Source organism: Emydura macquarii, unplaced genomic scaffold (genome assembly GCF_026122565.2).
Source record: "Emydura macquarii macquarii isolate MOO-44397 ecotype Brisbane River unplaced genomic scaffold, CSIRO-AGI_Emac_v2 contig_1043, whole genome shotgun sequence".
NCBI classification, from domain to species: domain Eukaryota; kingdom Metazoa; phylum Chordata; order Testudines; family Chelidae; genus Emydura; species Emydura macquarii.
Window position 1 is genome coordinate 19,786,325 of NW_027131180.1, and position 13,726 is coordinate 19,800,050.

The 13,726-nt window shown below is 39.3% G+C and overlaps 1 protein-coding gene across 2 annotated transcripts in view; it reads right to left on the reverse strand.

Moving 5' to 3' along the window:
• KCNJ15 (potassium inwardly rectifying channel subfamily J member 15) overlaps nucleotides 1-13,307 on the reverse strand; it is a 33,458-nt gene extending 20,151 nt beyond the window's left edge. Inside the window, exon 1 of one of the 2 annotated variants that reach the window (XM_067545338.1) lies at nucleotides 13,173-13,307. The gene's annotated coding sequence lies outside the window, so the exon portion shown is untranslated. Of the gene's footprint in view, nucleotides 1-12,977; nucleotides 13,126-13,172 lie in introns of those variants that run through there. The other variant, XM_067545337.1, reaches the window with a different exon arrangement.
• Nucleotides 13,308-13,726: the final 419 nt, after the last annotated feature.

Consider the following 13,726-nt stretch of genomic DNA (forward strand, 5'->3'; position numbering starts at 1 on the left):
GGAAGAGGAAATCTTGGCAAGCATTCCTTCATGGAGATGTCGCCACAAGAGAGGCACAGGGCAAGAGGGGATGTCAGCTTCCCAGGAAATATCACCTCCACCTCAAACCTGATGGTTTTCAAGGTATCTGCTGAAGGTTGGGGCTATCTGCACAGAGCTTCCAGGCAGCATGGCTCCATTGGTCGGGGCTGCAGTGGCTATTGGGATGCCATATGATGTGGTGCTCTGTATAAAAGATAATACAGCCCCAGGCTTTTTGTTTTCCAGGTAAACTCAAGGGGAATGGACAGGACAATAGTGTACGTCCCCCTTGCCCACTTTCCCACTGCAAACTCTGCTTCCCCCGACCCAGACCATCAGAGATATCATCATGGATTCCAGAAAGGGAAGGTGTACTGTGGGTTCATGCAGAAAGGGAAAGGGACTGTGAGCATCCCTTCTGCATGGGTCATCTCAGGGGCACTTTCTGAGCCAATAGAACTATTTGTGGAACAAGTTACTAGTCATTCTAGGTAAAGGTTACATAATCCATACCTAAACTCTTTATTTGGGGGGATAACTTCGTGGTATTCAATCCTAATTTATTTTCTCTTCACTTTATGGCTCCTTAGGAAACCCTTGTAAAAGCTGTGCTATGTTGCCCTGCAACATACTTGAGAGAACAATGATACATTCCCAACAAGATAAATACCAACCTGTTTTTCAAAGTCAACATATACATATATATATATATAAACTGCATTGAAGAGAGGTTGTATTACTTGTTTACATATACTCCACCTTATCTTTACGATCCTGTCTCAGCTCAAAAGTTCAATGATCTTATATAGGAGGAAACTTGAGAAAGTCTAGCTTTGATCATTGAAGAAGTAAACTGGATCTTTGTTTCATATTCTGTTGAGAAATAGGTTTGGTTTTTTTTCAGGGCTCCCCAAATGTATTTTTAAAATCCTAATAAATTCAACAACTTGAGTAGTTATTTAAAATTATTTTTTGTCTTAAGTTTTCCAGGTGCCAAGAAGGTTAGAAGTTAGTTTGATGTTTTCCAAGTCATCTGTGTAATCAGAATAGCAAATATGACCCTTCCCCAAGTACTTAATTATGTCACTTCTAGATGTTTGGTTGACAAGGATAACTTATCAGGCTTTTAATGGTTTCATAATGTGTAGCACAGAAGAGAAGAGAGCAACATTTAAATTTAAACATAAGAGCTGGTTGGAAGGTGGGGTGGGGTGGGGTGGAGGGGTTCTGCTGAAAATTTCAATGAAAACAAATTATAAATTTTTAGATTAAAAACTGAAAACCAAACTATGCGGCCAAAACCTCAGATATTTCTGTTCAGAAATGCTCCTGCAGTGACTCATGGGAGTTTTAGTTTGAATGCCTCATGTTTCCATCCTCCGGAATAGGCCAGGCTCTGTGGTCTCCCTTCTCGGGGAGGGGAAGCAGTGCATCATAAGAGTCCTGGTCCTGGTCCATAGAGAAGAATGGGGGCATGAGAAAACCAAACTATATCTGCCCCATGGAGGTGCACAGCAGCATTCCTGAATCAAAATATTTCTATCATTAAATGAAAATGATAGAAAAATTTTCTATCGAAATCAGACACTTTTAATGACAGATTTTGTTTAATTGAAATCCCAATTTTTTTTGACCAGCCATAGCAAACAACCATATGTAGTCTCATTGAGTGGTAATCCTATATAAAGGTAGCTCTTATTCTATAAAGATTTGTTAAGGGTAAGTGAATCTAAAAAGGAGTTCTGAAGCTTGAGTTGATAGGTACTGTAGTCTAAAAAAAATTACATAATATTACAAATCAATAAATGTAAGGAAATCTTCTCTTATTTTTACTATGTAACAAGCTATGAGCCACATACTCTTGGTAATCGATAATAAAAAATAACTAAAAGAGACCCAGGTGCATTAATTTGCAGTAGTGTATTTCAGTAGAATCTGTTTGTAACCATAGTGATGGATTACAGACAGATCCAGTCCGCACACTCCATAGGGGCACAGAGCACTGTGTTTCCATTATGGATGATGCAAATGATACAACATTGTGTCATCTGGATGCAAATATAACATCGATCCAGGTGCCTTCATTTGTTCTTATGTTAGCAAGGTGGCACCCTGGGAAACCCATCATTTACAAAGGACATCTTCTGTGTGATGTAGTATCCTTTGCTTCATTCATTAATGAGCGCAACTCCTCCCTTTCTTTTGGCAGTTAGACATTATAATATCTCCAAAATCCATCCCTTCCTCTGTGAACCCACTGCCAAACTCTGGTTCATTATCTAGGTGTTTTCTAACTTTCCCACTGCAACCACATGTTCTCTGCCTTTCTCTATCCTCTGGCTTAGCCATCCAAAGTGCTGTGGCAAAGATAATTTTTCTCTCCCATTGTTCTGACCATGACTTCCTCATTCATCAGTACTTGCACAGCCTTCCCTTCCATTCCTGCACAAAAGTATAGCTCACCTTCAAAGTTTCCCATAACCCTGCTTTCATCCACTCCTACCTGGCCTCCCACTTCTTCCTGTTCACTTCTGACTCCTCCTTTCATCTACTTTGCTGACTTATCACCCTGAGATTTCTCTCATACCACTCCATGTGCCTGGAACAGCCTCCCAATTAACGTGTAAAATCCGCTCTCTGGCTGCTTTCAAAACAACTTCTGAAAACACACCTGGTTTGATGAAGCATTCCAGCTACCGAAGCTACATGTGACCCTAGGTTTGCCTGTACAGTGCCTGTATCTGTTTGTGCTGTCATACTACACTGCTGCTGTGAGATCTGAAGTTCTTCAGGGCAGCGATTCTGGTCTTTGTATGACCCATTGTAAAGCAGTTTGTAGACCTGCAGCACTGTATAAATAATACATTCAAATTATGGACCACATTCACAGCTGATATAGATTACGAGTGGCTCAGTAGCTTGGAGGTCTGTGTATTGTTCATGACGACAAATGACCCACCTTCAAATTCTGCAGAAGCCCCAGCAGAGGGCTAGAGATAGGAACCCTACAGGAGGTCAGCCTATATGATCTAATGGTGTCTTCTGGCCTGCACATCTATGAGTTTAATTTATATATTTTCAAGCAGGGGTATGTTATGCATTGAGGAGGCAAGAAGAGAAAGATGGAACAGGAAAACAACGAACTGAAAATATAAGATAAGGTGTTGGGATGTGCCTCATCCTTTTGATTGCTTTTCCAGCCCTCTCTTCACCTCCTCTGCATGTAAATTGTACCTCTGAGACTTTCTTGTACTGACTTACTGATGTGTAACTTACACCACTGGGAAGAACTCTAAAAGGCAAACCAGTCTTTGCAGTAAGAGACAGCAAGATCTGAATAATTCAGATGGACTGTCAGGACCAAACAGTTATAGAAATGAAGGATGAAAAAGACCTGTTAAACAATCTAGGTCCATCCCCTACCAATCTAATGCTGTATAGGACTAGCAGCTCCTTGATCCATGATGCAGTTTAGATTAATTTAGTCTAATGTAAGTGCACAACTGTTGAAAGATTGTATTCAAAGAGTAGTTATCAATGGTTTGCTGTCAAACTGGGAGGATGTATCTAGTGGGGTGCCACAGGGGACAGCCCTTGGTCCAATATTTTCATTAATTACTTGGCTAATGTAGTGCAGAGTAGGCTTACAAAATGTGCAGATGACATCAAACTGGAAGGGGTGCAAACACTTTGGGGGACAGCATTAGAATTCAAAATGACCTCAATAAACTGGAGAATTGGTCTGAAATCAACAAAATGAAATTCAGTCAAAACAAGTGCAAAGTACTGCACATAAGAAGGAAAAATCTAATGCACAACTGCAAAAATTGGGAATAACTGGCTAGGTGGTAGTACTGCTGTAAAGGAGCTGGGGGTTATAGTGGATCACAGATTGAATATGAGTCAACAATGTGATGCAATTGCAAAAAAGGCTGTTATCTTTCTGGGGTGTCTTAAAAGGTGGGTTGTATGTAAAACACAGGAGATAATTGTCCCACCTTACATGACACTGGTGAGGCCTCAGCTGTAGTACTGTGTCAAATTCTGGGCACCACACTTTCAGAAAAATGTGGCTAAATTGGAGAGAGTCCAGAGAAGAGCAACTAAAAGGATAAAAGGGACAATGAGGAAGGGTTAAAAAAACTGGGTGTTTTATCTTGAGGGGCTGATAAGAGTTTTCAAATATGTTAAGAGCTGTTATGAAAGGACTGTGATCAATTGTTCTCTATGTCCTCTGAAGGTACAATGTGGGCTTAATCTTCAGCAAGGGAGATTTAGTTTGGGTATTAGGAAAAACTTCCTAACTATGAGGATAATTAAACTCTGAAAGAGGCTTCCAAGAGAGGTTGTGGAATCCCCATCACTGGAAGTTTTTAAAGAGAGGTTGGATACATACCTGTCAGGGATGGCCTAGGTTTACTTTGCCCTCCTTCAGCATAGAGCGCTGGACTTAATGTCTTCTCAATGTCCCTTCCAGCTCTATATTTCTATGATTCTACGTGTATGATCTCCAAAAATGGTATTTTTAGTAGGACATTTCATTGCAAACTCTCCATCCACTATCAGTCCTACATCTTTTGCAACATCACTTTGATCTCCCAAAATGATGTTTGTTTCTTAATTCTACCATTGCTTCATCGTGATATTTGCATTCATGGAGAATTAACCAATAACCAATGGAAAAAGAGACAAAATTTGAACCAGGCACTGTTACCACATGCCTTTGGCAGATGCTGCTCTGCATTGTCTGCCTTTTTCTTTCATGTTAACATTTTCAAAGTTATTGATCACCCACAAGTCTATTGATTTCCACTGGAGTTCTGGATGCTCAGCAGAGTCTTGAAAATCAGGTCCATGGTTTTCTAAGGCTGAGGAACAATGGTATGTCCGTAGCTCAAGCCTTTTTTTGTATGTTCCCATGTTAACTTTTCAGCTCCTCCAGCTCTTGTTTTTAAGCAATGCATTTTAACTGATGTTTTCAGAGGTTATTGCCCTCTGTGGCACTTTCACTCTTATATGTAACAGCTTAAGGTAGTTAACTGGTTTTATAAGACTGTCTAAAGTATTTAGAAAGAAATGCTTTTCTTTGTTTTCTAGCCATTACTCAGCAGCTTTTCAGGAGAAACGTATCTTTAAAAGCTACAGAGAACCACTCTTAAAACTGTCAGTTTACAAAATCATGATGATACGCAGCAAAAACAAAAATGCATTACAGGATGCTTTAGGAGGATATATCATCGGGCCTGCTCTGTTGAATTGGTTTCTGCACTCCACTAAAGGACAAACATGGACAAACAGCATCATGGTAGTATTTTCAAGTTCTCCATCATACAGGAGCACTGAATATGATGTTGCAAAATTAATGCAAACATTATTTTGAAGTCTTGAAAGTCAAGCCACTACTTGCTTATTCTATATTGGGTAGAAATATAAAGAAATAAATCAAGATCAAAGGGCAAATTTTCTGTTTCAGAAAATCCATCTTTACTCTGCACTACATTCATCAGTTGCAACAATACTTCTAAAGAGTATTGAACTCAAAGCACCATGTAATCCTGAATCCTGTAGGTGTTGCACTCATACTATTGTTTATGGGAGCTGTACAAAGGAAGTAGCTTTAAGTATGTTGGTAGAGTTAGCTCAAGAAGAGCAAAGATATGAAGAAAAATAAGACAAACTGTTGGGGAAAAGTAACCACAACAGCACTATTGTATTTGTCTTTTAATTTAACTGAAGTTGAATGTAGTGCTTGTGACCTATATCAGACTGATCTCACTGGAGGCACAGTGTCTGATTCTCACTTGCACTAAGATCTCTTTATACCACCTTAAGGGGGTCACTTTAAAGTCCTCAGCGCAGTGTAAAGGAGCCTTGGTGTGAATGAAAAACATCAGGTTGAAGAAAATCATTTATCCACAGTACACTGATAACAATGGCAGTGCAAGTTTTCCCTCACTGCCTAGTCTATGTTCTTCCACTTCTAGTGATGAAGAAGGATTTCACATGCTGCACCATTTCAGTCTTTGACTCTCTTGTGAGATTGCCAAAAGGGATGACAGTGGTGATAGTAGGTTTTATGATGGATCATCATATAGGAATATTGGTATAGAAGGGTACAAGTCTAAGGGGAGAAACAGTTCAAGAGAGTTGGCAGTTTTTCAAAGAGACATTATTAAGGGCACAAAAGCAAACTATCCCATTGTGTAGGAAAGATAGGAAGTATGACAAGAGATCACTCCAGAGATCTTCACCAAGAGAGCTTCAATGATCTGAAACTCAAAAAAGAGTCCTACAAAAAATGCAAACTAGGTCAAATTACAAAGGATGAATATAAATATATAACATAAGTATGTAGGGACAAAATTAGAAAAGTCAAGGCACAAAATGAGATTAAACTTGCTAGAGACAAAGCGTAAGAAGAAAATATTCTACATATACATTATAAGCAAAAGGAAGACCAAGGACAGGATAAGTCTCTTACTCAATGAGGAGGGGTGGAAACAATAACATAAAATGTGGAAATGGTGGAAGTGCTAAATGGCTTTTTTGTTTCAGAAAGTGTAGTAACAACTGGATGTCTAATATAGTGAATGCCCATGAAAATGAGATAGGATGATAGGCTAAAATAGGGAGAGAACAAGTTAAAAATTACTTAGACAAGTTAGATGTCTTCAAGTCACCATAGCCTGATGAAATTCATCCCAGAATACTCAAGCATCTGACTGAGGAGATATCTGGCCATGAGAGATTATCTATGAAAAGTCATGGAAGACAGGAGAGATGCCAGAGGACTGGAAAAGGGCAAATATAGTGCCAATCTTTGAAAAGGGGAATAAAGACAGCCCAGGGAATTACAGACCAATTTGTTCAACTTCAGAACCCGGAAAGATAATGGGGTGAATAATTAATCCATTTGAAAACACCTAGAAGATAATAAGGTGATAAGTAACAGTCAGCATGACTTTGTCAAGAACAAATCATGTCAAACTAACGTAATAGATTTCTTTGACAGGGTAATAAGCCTTGTGGATAAGGGAGAAGCAGTAGATGTGGGATATCTTTACTTTGGTAAGGCTTTTGATACAGTTTCTCATGACCTTCCCATTAAACAAACTAGGTAAATACAACGTAGATGGAGCTACTATAAGGTGGGTGCATAGCTGGTGGAAAACTGTTCCCAGAGAGTAGTTATCAGTGTTTCACAGTCAAGCTGGAAGGGCATATTGAGTGGGGTCCTGCAGGGATCAGTTCTGGATCTAGTTCTGTTCAATATCTTCATCAGTGATTTAGGTAATGGCACAGAGAGTACACTTATAAAATCTGCGGATGATACCAAGCTGGGAGGGACTGCAAGTGCTTTGGAGGATTAACATTCAAAATGACATGGACAAACTGGAGAAATGGTCTGAAGTAAATAGGGTGAAATTCAATAGGGACAAATATAAGGTTCTCCACTTAGGAAGGAACAATCAGTTGTACACATACAAAATGGGAAATGACTACCTAGGACGGAGTACTGCAGAAAGGGATCTGGGAGTCATAGTGATCATAAGCTAAATATGAGTCAACAGAGTAACACTGCTGCAAAAAAAGCAAACATCATTCTGGGATTTATTAGCAGGAGTGTTGTAAGCAAGACATGAGAAATAATTATTTTGCTCTACTCTGTGCTGGTTAGGTGTCAACTGGAGTATTGTGTCTAGTTCTGGGTGCCGCATTTCAGGAAAGATGTGGACAAATGGGAGAAAGTTCAGAGAAGAGCAACACAAATTATTAAAAGTCTAGAAAACATGACCTATGAGGGAAGATTGAAAAAAAGATTGGATTTATTTAGTCTGGAGAAGAGAAGACAGGTGGGGGGACACAATAACAGTTTTCAAATACATAAAAGGTTGTTACAAGGAAGAGGGAGAAAAATTCTTCTCATTAACCTCTGAGGATAGGACAAGAGGCAATGGGCTTAAATTGCATCAAAGGCGGTTTAGGTTGGACATTAGGAAAAACTTCCTAACTGTCAAGGTAATTAAGCACTGGAATAAATTGGCAAGGGACGTTGTGGAATCTCCGTCATTGGAGATTTTTAAGAGCAGGTTGGACAGATACCTGTCAGGGATGGTCTAGATAATGTTTGGTCCTTGAGTGCAGGGGACTGGACTAGAAGACTTCTCAAGGTCCCTTACAGTCCTACGATTCTATGATTCTATGATCAGTATACCAGGAACTGGCTGAGGCCAAGGGTGAGTTCCAGACGGGCCACTAAAGAGCTGCCATATGGAAATAAAAAGTTTCCTGATCAAATATTAATTTATTGAATCACCTAGTCCCTTGTATTCACTCAATTCACTGAATATTTCCTCAGTTAATTTCTTCCTAAGAAAAGGAATCAGAATCACACGTGTGCTAGACCATCTAAGCATCACCAAACACACACCAGTGCCAGGTTCTTATTTATATGAGGCACAGTTTGACTCACATTTCCATGAAAAATCACAGGAATCACATTTGGTTTTCTTCCATTATTTCTCATATTTTTTCCTACATTGGTTGCTTTTGTAGTTTCGTGGCATTTGGGGGACGAAGGGGGGGGGGTTGTTCATATGTTTAGCATCATGAAAGTTAGGGCAGATGCTTTTGTGGATGGCTGCAAGCAGCTAAGGCAGCAGGGAAATCAGGAGTATTTGCCGGGGCGAGAGAATGACAGTGGATTCAGCAGCTGAGAGGTAAAGTGAAGATGTTGGCAGTGGGACCAGGGAGTTGTGCGTTATAAATAGAGCTTGTCAGAAAATTGAGGGGAAGGTTCATGGAAAATGTCAACCAAAACAAGTACAATTTAGTTTTCATTGCAATTTTCTGCAGAAAATATTGACTCTTATTGGCCCCCCTAACTCTGCCCCCAAAAAACATTTTGACCAGAAAACAGTGTTGAAGAAAAATGTTCAACCAGTCTTAGATACATCTGTGCCTCTTTCATGACTACATTTGCCTTTATCTCCATGATCATTTAATCCTGACATAATGAATCATGACTTTGATTAGACCTTAACTATTGTCCACAAAGTTATCTTACTATGGAGAATTCATTAACAGTAGAACTGATCAAAATGTTTGAAAAAAATGTTTTTTTTATGAGGTTGTCAAATTTTTTGATTAAAGGAGTGGGGAAATTTTGTTGAAATACTTGTGATTTTTTCCACCAGCTCACTCTAATCTACTTTGAAGTCAGAAAAGCAACACTTACAGCATTTTTAACTACATGCATTGAATGAAATGCACCGTGTTGTACACTGTTCCATTATAAATTACACTAATTGTTTCAACAGACAATCTTTATATTAAATATCCTTAACACAAAAATGTTAAGTGCAGATAAAAAAATGTAGATGCAGTTAAGACTTGAGAAACTGGATGTTTTTCTAAAGGATATACTCTAGGAATTATTTTGGGGAAATTCTATGACCTGTGTTATACAGAAGGTCAGACTAGATGATCACAATGGGCCCTTCTGGCCTTGGAATCTATGAAACTAGAGAAGAGGAACAAGCTGTGATTTAATCTAGTATGAAGTACTTGAGCTGAAGCTGTGGAAACAAATTGAATCTAATCAGGTCATACTAGTGTGCCACTGCTGATCAAAACTTACTTTTCTTTATTACTTTCGATTTATAAAGGAAGTTTAAAGCTGGTGAGCCAAAGCTCTGTGTGCCTTTTACGCTTATTTAAAAACAGAAGACACACAGCAAGTCCAGCCGCCAATCCTCAATACATAACAAAAGTAAACTAACCAAGCTTTTCTTTAAAAAACAGGTGAAAATATTTCACCCTTCTTAGCGGCTAGTCCTCAGGTATCCCCCATCCCTCCCTAAAAGCCAGAGGGAGAAAAAGAACTTTGAAGCATGTCCTGGAGGTCAACATATCTGGGCTATTTTGAACCAAGTGGGGAGCAAATTCCTAAGTTAAAGGGACCTCCAGGAAAGTAACACACCGGCAGCTCCTTCGCTCCAGCTTGAGCACCTCCACAGGTTTCAGCTGCAGCAGCTATGGCAAAGGCAGAGATGGGGGTCTCTCAAATAGGCATCTCCCAACCCATTTAGAGCTTCATAGGCCAAAATTAATATCTTCAGCTCCATAAAGAAATCCAAAGGATGTGTAGTTCACAGAGCACCTGCGTAATATGGCATCCCATGGTGAAATGCACATGGAGGCAAAAGATATTCTTAAGATGCGGTGACTTTAAAATCACAGAATTTCCAAAGTCTTATGCTTTGCCTCATCACTCAGCCTGGTGGACCCTGGAACATCTAAGGTTATCACCTTGCAGAACTCAGGAAATCTGAATGGAGCACCTACCCCTTCATGGTATGCCCTAGCCCCAGCCTACCCCACAGTAGCACTGCTCCACTCCACATCTGTGGTGGGCTCCTGGCCCCACCAAAATCAATGGAAGTTTTGCCACTGATTTCACTGGAGTCAGGATTTCACCCCTGTACCACAACTCCTCTCTTGAGGTGAGCAAAAATGAATGGAGTTGAGTTTTTCAGAAACTAAGTGTGACCCTGTAATTGCACACAAGTTTCCAGTGGCCAGGAGGGGGATGATGACACATTGAGCCTCCCTTTCTTGTTTTGCCCATGCCCATGCCCATGCCCATGCCTTTTCCACCTGCCCATGTCCCCTAACTCACAGTGAGCCTCAAGTGTGTGCTGTTCATGCAAGGGACTTTCCCATATTCCTGGGCAAGGAAAGATGCTGCTGCTATTCCTTCCCCTACCCATATTAAGCATTTATCAGCTGCTTTTGGCTGGTATGCATTGCATTTAATCCCATGCATGTCTAGACGCAGAGAGAATGATTTGGCCTTTCACTTTAAACTCCTATACAACAGTTATAAGGGTGTTGTCTTTTTCAACTGTGCCCTGTTTACTCTGATAGCACACACTCTTGACTTTTATCGCATTAGTTTTACAGATCTACAGAGTGCTGAGGTGATCCTGGAGTCCGTAGTAATTCATTCAAGTAACTCATGAATGCTTTTTCATTCCAGCGAGCTAGGGACATCACAGCAGGAAGGCAGCTTTCAAGTATTTGACATTTAATGGATTCAACTCAGACTAGAGAGTTTGAATTTAACTGTTTGATGGCCCAGTCAATGTTTTCCCTAATTACATATATATTTTATAGCCAATAAGGTACAGATTGCCTCCCTCCAACCCCCCACCAAATTAAATATAAACCCATCAACCCACAATTCACTCTCGTTTCTCTGGAAGCAGAGAGCATCGAAGTTTATTTCAAAATGTCTTGAGGTTCAGTGCGCAAAACTAACATTTCTGGGTTGTTGGGTTTGTTTGGGTTTTTTTGGGGGGGGGGGGTTTGGGGGGAAGGGGGGAAGGGTTGGCCTTGCCCAGAAGCACTGCAGTGTACTTCATGGCTTTGGTCTCTACCTGTACCCAAAAAATACAGCTGGTCTCTGCTAGTTGTGTGTGTCAGGAAAGAGAACAAAGGTCAGAGCGCTTTTTGTAAAATCTGTGCAAACCAGAACCTCAGCACCAATCGGTACTGTGCGTTGATGACTTGTTTATTTCTTTGCATGAGCAACCAGGGTAAAAAGCACTATTTGTTTTCACTTAAAAGACTAGTAATGGGACTGAAGTACTATCTGTGTGTTGGAAGAGTGAAGTTCAAGTCATCCGCTGCTGTTTTTGTCTCTAGTCCATGCCTAATTTACCCACATGGAATAATTTTGGAAGTTTTTGGTCTCCTCCATGCTCCAATTTGTAAAAGTGACATCAGTTTGTAATGTGCAACTCACTACACTAAGTTACATTATGAGCCTTTCTTCCTCCCATAACATGGTTACTAGAGAGCCCAGAGCAACATTTTATAACAGAGAAAAATAAAGATATTTCTGTAGCAGCTATCTGTTTTGAAAATGCCCCTGCTCCCTCCCTGTTTTGAAACAAGAAATCGTGAGTGATGACATCAAATCAGAATTAAAAAAATAAAATGTTGAGGTTTAAGGTGAGCACTCAGATTCTATGGTGAAGAGGAATCCTGAAATGCCTATAAATAGAAATAAAGTAAAGTGGGGAATCAATGGTAGTTATAAAGATAATATAATTCTCCATGGTTTATAGAGAAAAAGTTTTGTTGCCTTTTCATAACCTACATGACCTGAAAAAAGTAATTTAACTATAAATATGTTCAAAGTATAAATTCTACTGGAAAAATAATAGTGGGAAGGTACTAAGCTACCCAGAAGTAATGGGGAATTTGCAACTCAGCTCTAAGATTCTGATTGCTGACAATAAGCCATGCTCATTATAAACGTAAGGAAGAAATATAACGACACCATCCAGGAGCTGGGAAAAAGTGCATAAAGCTTTCCAAGTCAGAATTGTTTACATTCCTTATACCTACCACAGAAAAATTACAAAAACCTTTTATATACAGATAGGCAACAGAGATTTAATGTTCCAGTCTAGTTTACCAGTGTGGCAACTACAACTGATTTCTCCACTGAAAAATTAGCAAAGGCAGATTTCTAACAAAACAAAAATCATTAAAAATGTCTTAAGAAAAACACCATAACAGGAAAACTATTGCAAAGATAAATCTTGTATTTTCCCCCAACCCACCAAAATCTCTCTCTCTCTCTCGCTCTCTCTCTCACACACACACACACATAGTAAACATAATGTTTGGGATATTGCATCAATGGGAAGAATAAAACATGACAGCTTTTCCTGCACCATCACTAAATTGCTATATAGTTCTATTTTTCACATGCAGGCATGATCTTATAAGTGGATTTTCTTTTGCAGATAGTTTCTGAAAACATACATTATTAAAATAGTTTAAAATAAGATGAGAATGGACTCATTAGTTTTACTTCAAACATAAAGTTTTCAAACCTTTCTTAAGCATGTGTGCATTATTTTTAAACAATTACTTCTTACCTGTGAAATACCAATGTTCAGATTCCTTATTAGATGTTATCGTCATGACAGGTCAAACAACCGTTTATAAAAGAATGAGTTTCCTTTAGGTACAGCACATATACATGTTTCAAACACTCTCCCACCCCCTCCAAAAGTCTACCTTAACTCACTGTCAGTCAAAAACTAGTTGGTAAGAGTCTGAGTTGAAATTACCTGAATGAGGAAACCGGAGAGAGAGGGAAAGGAATCTGAGAGGAGATTCAGTGATGTCAGCAGTATGTCTTAAGGAAATCTAGAGCTGAGCCCAGCAAACTTTATAACTACAATAGCACTCAACACCCAGTTATGTGGTAAGCAAATACCTGCTTAAAAGGAAACTGATGTACTTTTAAAGAATGTCAGTTAATCTTTGAAGAAACTTTAGCCACAGTGAACAAAGTCCCTCAAAGGCCTTCTTGCCTAAATAAATAAGGGCACAAGGCTTTGCACGCAAGACAAAAAAATAAAATAAAAACCAAAAAATAAAAAAGTCAACATTATTGATGACCCCCTTCCTTCTGGCAAAAAAGGAGACTGAAACTCATCTGAAATGAATTTATACCAGGACTATTTTAACACAGTGAACCATAACAACCATGGTTATAGATGAAATCCCTGAACACTAATGTTTCCAAGCTGGTTAGCCACGACACTGTTTTTTCGTTGTTGACCTATTCTGAGCTTTCCTATGTGCCATTTCCTCTGTTATTTACCAGATGCAGCAAATA